Source organism: Malaclemys terrapin, chromosome 6 (assembly GCF_027887155.1).
Source record: "Malaclemys terrapin pileata isolate rMalTer1 chromosome 6, rMalTer1.hap1, whole genome shotgun sequence".
Lineage (NCBI taxonomy): Eukaryota > Metazoa > Chordata > Testudines > Emydidae > Malaclemys > Malaclemys terrapin.
The window spans coordinates 53717525-53724651 of record NC_071510.1 but is presented as its reverse complement, the minus strand read 5'-3'; positions in this window follow the sequence as shown (position 1 = coordinate 53724651).

The window sequence follows — 7127 nt, the reverse complement described above, 5'->3', positions numbered from 1 at the left end:
ATCCATAAGTTTTGTGGACTGGATCCATTGTTTGTGTGCCAGGGTTTGGGGGAAACTAAACCCTCTCCCCTTCCCACAGATATATTGGAGGAAAAACTTTTTCCCTATGAGAACTCCACAGAGATTTCCTTTCAATGGATCCCATTCCAATGATTTTACCACAAGAGAGGTCAATCAGGAATAATAAAAGAAAACACTAAAGAGGATCCTTATAAACTAATTCATATTACCAACGATGCCTATTTGTACCTAGTATATACTTGCTGAATTTATAGATTTCGCCTTTAAAAATGTTAATTTTTAAAAGCCCCCACTTAGGAAAAAACATAAGTTTAAAAAAACCCATGCAAAAGCATACTGAGTGATAGCGTCATATAAATGAGTGGTTGCGTGTGAAGTGAGGCACAAGGTGAATCAAATTGCTGTCTTTCACTTGAGACTTGTTAATCAGCACAATTGGATTGTCTGGCATGTCTTAGTGAGATTCTAAAACTGATTAAAAAATTCATTGCCCAATTTTGTGCCTAGGGGAACAAAAATGAGAAGAAAATTTTGCCCTAATTTCTTCATGCAGTTACTCAGCTGCACTATTCTGTTCTCCATGCATCTGTGGATTGTTGGTTGACATTAATAGACATATTTGCAAAGTAAAATATCAAAGATGAAGGAGTAGGAAAGGAGGTCTAAGGACTTCATTATTTTCAGAGGTGCTGAGCTTCCGCAGTTCCCTCTGAAAATCGGGCTCTACACCTCTGGCAGGGATGCACAACAAAAATGTCACCTTTGATTTTGGTTTTAAAAGCTTGATGAACTATATGGTTTTTAAATGTTATTTCCTCCCTTCTTTCAAATGCAACGTTGTATTGCCATTCATTTATCTTCTGTCCCCCACAAATGATTTGTCAAATTATTTTTGTAACTGAAATCTTTCAGCCCAAGCTGTTTGTTGCTGTTCACAAAATGATACTTGCCCAGCTATTTAATCTAAGATATTTTTAGCATAGCTATTAGTGTGAAATGGAAGAGTCAAGCCATGAGATAAAACACCTACTTGAAAAAACTGAACTGTGTCATAAGGCTAAAGCATAATCATGGAACAATAAAAGCTAATCACAGTCCAGGCTTTTTAAAGCCCACTTCATAATTTTCTAATGGTCCTTGTATTAGATGTAAAAATACATATGATCCTTTAGCCTAATTTTTTATTAAAACAAGTCTGTACTGACCTAATACTGTTATCTTCTGTAATAAAAAGATCCCACAATCTAATTAGTCATAAAGTTATAGTTTTACCTAAATGAATGACCATGAACCAATTGGAGTGTGAGGCTACACAAAACTACCTTCTTAACTGTTCCTTTATCTGGCTGGATAATACCATTATTCTAAGCATTACATAAACTGTACATCTGAGCCAATGTATAGGACAGATCTGGCAATCTGAATAATATATATATGAAAACATTTCATAGTGATTTACCTGCCTTGATGAGCTTACACACTAATACATATTCAATAAATCTGCTACCTTAATGGTTTTCAAGGCTTGATTTGATCCCTTGGGCAGAGTGTGTAGCGTGTACCCCCTATGTCTGAGGGCAAATTCACCACTAGGTGCATACACCACAGATTGGGTGAGCAGCTTTAAACTCCAGTTAACTGGCTTCATGCAGACAGCAGAGGTTGCAGGTGGGCTTTCTGCTACAAAATTCCCATAGCTTGTGTTTTGCTGGCAGAAGAGAATGTGATCCAAAAAAACCAAATTAGAATTAGTGATTTCAATGAGAGTTAGGTGCCCACATATCTTTGAGGATCTGGGTCTTCGTGTATTGTATGGTCTCAGCCAATAACACTGGGCAACAGTCATCTTGCTTCTTTCTCCCATTTACTAGCAGGAAGTAAAGGAAATACTCTTTTATCAATACAACTATTGTAATATCAGTACAAGTATATTTATATGCACCGTTTTGTTTCCAAAACTCATCTTTTTGTTCTTTTAGGGATGTTGAAGAATCACAACTTTTCAATATTCTCCTACCCTCACCACTTGATATATCTACATTTAATCAAAAATGAAGATACCTGTTAAATTTGATAAAGCTAAAATTATCCCTATCAACTTGAGTTTGGATCACAAGTGTACAGCTTGCCATTCCTGCACTCTGAATAATCTATTGTGAGTTAGTCTCACTGGCAGCAGGATATATCTGTCTGCTCATAAGAAGGAAGCAAGCAGACTGAGTAGAACTGGAAAAATAGTTTGATATACTCAACTGCAGTAGGATTGTGAACAAATCTAATGCCCTAGGTCTCATACAAACCCATCCCAGTCTAATTCAGAATCAGTTAATGTTGTGTTTCACCACTGTGCAAACTACTCACGGTGAGCAATTTGTCTGAAGAATTTTGCCCTATTTTTCATAAACAAGCTTTGATTTTTATTCAATATTTGAAATTATTCTGCAACTAGGTTTTATAATCAGTTTCATAAATTTATTTGGGCCTATGGATGAACTGTCTTGTAACGTGCCTCTGCTCCATTCCCTTCCGTGGAGGTTGTTGTGCCCTATATGAAGTGATTCCGGAGGAACCGTATCCAATAGTTCACCCAGCATGGGGTTGGTGTCTCACTAACCGACAGCCGAGTCAGCCAAGGTTCCAATTAGACACCACCTTGAGGAAATGATTGATAGCTCTGAAACAAAGCTGTTAGACCCTACAGATAGTTTCAGTGGGGCTGAACCTCAGGCCTACGAAAATGGGAGCAGGAAAAAAAGACGACATAGACAACAGGAGAAAGGGTAGTTTTGTCCCAGTAGTAGGGGGTTCATTTGTTGACACACTGGTCAGTTCCTGTAACCCTGTATAAAGCTGCTGAAGTTCTGCTGACTCATTGGTTTTGCTTATAAACTCCACCCAGATGAAGGTAGGTGGGTTCTAGGGCTTAAAGGAAGTGGGATAAAGAATGTCCCCAAGGATTGTCTTCAGGACCATGAGGCTCAGTGGAGGAAATTTTAGTCTGAGGTTTATGTTCTATTTTTTGTTTTTGTTTCCAACAAGCCAAACCCTTAGAAGTATGAGTTTGTATGCTATTTTAGAGTCTGTGCTGCTTTGAGGATGGATTCTGCCCACTAACAGTACTCCAATTCCTGGTCCTCTCCCCATGTGGCAGTTTTGATGTGTTAATGCAGACCAGGTCTGAAATAACCTCTGCAAGCCTGAGTGGCGGTGCAGGATAAGTGGAAGAACAGTTGTAGTGGCCAAAGAGTTGATGATTAACTCCACAGGTCCCTAATGCAGAGATGCTGTGTCGTCTTGCTGCACCTTTTCTACCGTAAACTTCTGGCTATCCTCCAGATCAGTGAGGCAGATCTGCCTATGCAAGAGTAGGTCTTTATTCTTGTGGAAGAGGAGATCAAGATATAGCTCATGCTCTTTACTCTCTCCTCAAGATAGCGAGGATGCTAAACAAGGCTGGAGTTGACACTGATCCTTCTTGTGCCCTAATATACCCCATCCCAACTTGATGCATTACTGTGTACTTAATAACACTGCTCTACAGCCAAAACGATTCTGAAATAAATGTAGTCAAACTTTACTAATTCTGGGTCACTGAGAACGAAAATGATGCTTAAAATTTTTGATTGGCTCTAGTTTTCAAGATATGCTATTGGGTCAGTATATACGATCCTTGACTTGGGAATGGCGGAGGATAAGTGAGTTATAAAGGGAAGGGATCTCAATTTAAACCAGAAATAACTAAAATACATCTTTGACTGGATCTATGAATAAATCTATGACTGGGTTTGGACAGTACTTGCTTTTTAGGCAAAACAATGAATGATGCAATCTGAAGCTGGTATTGCGTCATACATGATATGAATTGCATCATGTTATTCCTAGAAGTCATGGATGATGCAATCATAATGAAGCTTACATCACTCTGCTGAACAAATTGCCCTATATCAGCTCTAGAAATCATACACTGTCGTGCTCTCTTATTTGTCAGTGCTTGATTTTGCAAAGGGACACATTTCTATTTAGCCAAAGTGAACAGAGATGCCTCATACTTGTGTGAACAGTGCAGATAACTTCTGCTATGTTTGTGATGAAGTGACTTTTGCATCACAAAAGCACAGTATAACCACTATGGTTAAGAAAGCCTATTGCCTTTATTTTGGCTGCAAAATTGGAGATCAGGACAAGAGGTGGGCCCCACACATATGCTGCAACACTTGTGCAACAAATTTTCGCCAGTGGTTGAACAGGAAAAGGAAATCTATGCCTTTTGCAGTGCCAATGATTTGGAGAGAGCCAACAGATCATACCACTACATCAAGAAAGATTGCCCACTCCGACAGTCATTGGAGCCTGGGAGGAAAAGTGTTCAGCATCCACCATCAAGGAAGATTTTGTTACCACCCTTACACATCAAGCTGGGTCTGATGAAGAACTTTGTCAAGGCCATTGACAAAACTCAAGCAGCTTTCAAGTACCTCCGTGGAAAATTTCCAAGGTTACGTGAAGCGAAGATAAAGGAAGGTGTCTTTGTTGGTCCTCAGATTTGTGAACTTCTTTGAGATGATGCATTTGACCATGCACTGCATGGCAAGGAAAAGACGGCATGGAAAGCCTTCCAGTTAGTGGCAATACATTTTCTCGGAAACAACAAGGCAGACAGCTACAGGTTGTTAGTGGAAAACCTCCTCAAGGCATACAAAAGCCTTGGTTGCAACGTGTCACTAAAGATACATTTTTTGCACTCTCATCTAGATTTTTTTCCACCGAACTGCGGAGCAGTGAGCGACGAGCCACGACGAGCGATTTCACCAGGACATTGCAACAATGGAGAAATGCTATCAGGGCAAATGGAGCCCATCAATGCTTGCAGAGTATTGCTGGACAGTGAGAAGAGATGCTGCATTTAATGAATACAAGAGACAAGCCAAGAAGCACCGAGTAGACACTGAATAGGACTAAACTATGTACAGAATAGTTTTTTGCCTTTTGTTTCATAATAAATTTTATTTATATAACCCTTTTGCTGATTTTTAAAGTGTTACATAAACAGGACAGGTGAAATATTATCATGTAAAGTAACCATAAACACATGAAAAGACCTAGGTTTACAATTTATGATTAAAACTCTACTATCTACACAATATACATAGACATAAAATGTAAAAATTTAAATATCTTAGAAACAGTAGCCAATCAGTTGTTTAATTGTCATATTTGAATTCAGCACATCAAAATTCATAATAAATAGCACATTTTGTCTCTGAAGCAGACGACTTCTCAAAAATTGTAGACCAGTGTAATCTATATGCAGTTTTTAAGGCACATGACAGTGTTCATATCCAAACCAATTTGAGTTTATTTTAAAAGTAAGCTTTTGTTAGAATACTGTAACAAATGCTTTTCTCTAGTCCAAATATACACTACTAAATAGACTGCATTCCCTTCATCCTTTCCAAAAAAGCAATTTTTTTTTCTGGTAAAATCTATTCTTCATGAAAAATATCTTGCTGGTCATGATTAAGGCTAAGATTTTGTGATGGCTGTTTTTAGTAAAGGTCACAGACAATAAATAAAAATTCATGGAAGCCATGACCTGTCTGTGGTTTTTGCTGCTGCAGCTCCATGGTTTCCCTTGCCACCGCGGTGGATGGGGGTTGTGGGATTCCTTCTCTGCCCATGGCAGCTGGGAGCTGCAGGGTGACCATATATCCCAAAGAGAAAACGGGATGCCCCCAGCCCCTCACCCAAGGTGTTCCCCTCTCCCCATGTGAGGCTGTCACCCGTTACTGAAACCCTGAGGAGGGCCCCCTCAGGAGTCTGTCACCTGTTGCTGGAACCTTGCGGGCGGGGGGCCTTGTCACTGGAACTCTTCCAGGCCCCACTGGCTGCCTGCTCCAGAGTCCGGCAGCTCCTGGGGCTGAAGCAGAGAATGTAACGGAGGTCTCTGGAAGTCACGGATTCCATGAGTTCCATGACCTCTGTGACATAAACGTAGTCTTACTCATGATTCCATCTTCCTTTAGATGTTGAGTGATTTGGTTCTCTTAATATGTCTGCCATTATTTAACCAGTGATGTAAGTCAAACTTTTCGGAAGCAAGAGTCAGGATCATTCTTCTTTTCTTTTTTATATGACCATGGTCTCATTATTTTAAGGGTACAGTACAAAAAGTTCAATACCCTGTAATTTCATAGTATTTCAGTTAATCATGCATTGCTAATGCTACAGACCTGTTAAGAAAGGCAGTGTAAACTATGGAGTATAAAGACTTATCCATTTGATAAACTTTGATGTTACCCAGAACTGTACCTAGCCTATGGATAAATACCATTCTGAGAATTTTCCAAAGTACTTACTGCCATGGCAACAACCACAGGACCCAGTGATCAGAGGCATTTGTTTCGCACCTTATGATAAATTACAGAGGATAAACTATTCTAGATGTGCACAACAGATGTCCCTCATACAGGTTCAAAACATTTGTTCTGAAAAAAGGGTTCTGACAATCTTGTACAGGCCCAACAAGAAAGCTCTATTTTGTGTGTTCATTGTTAGTGTTATAATAAAATCTTTAGGGCATGGGAGTTTGATGAAGTTAAAGACTGACCTTTCTGGAATCTCAAGAGCAGCTTCTGGAACGTTAAGAGGAGGCTATTATAGATAGAGGCTCCATTGTCTCACAGGACTGTGGCTATTTATAAAGATAAAGGTGGGTGATTGCTCTGCCTTTTGATTACTGGTGTGAATTGTATAACCTACCTTTTCATAGGCGATAAAGAGCTATTGGAAAAGGGCTGCTACAAGTAGCTGGAATTTTAGAAGTATTAATATATTCAAATCAGCTTAACTGACTTGCTAATACAGCCAAGGTTGGCAGCCCTCCTGCCACTGACAGCATTTGGCTTTGCTTTAATAAAACCTTTTCATTTGCTCAGGAGAAAGACAAAGCAAACAAATGAAGAGAACAGTTAATGGAGGATATATGGCTAAGTGTTAATGAAAATAAGTAACTTCTCTTTTTATTCAGTAATCTGCGTTTGTAGTAGGATATCTAGGATGCTGGATCATTTAGAAACGTATCAATTTCTATATAGTGAAGTGTTACA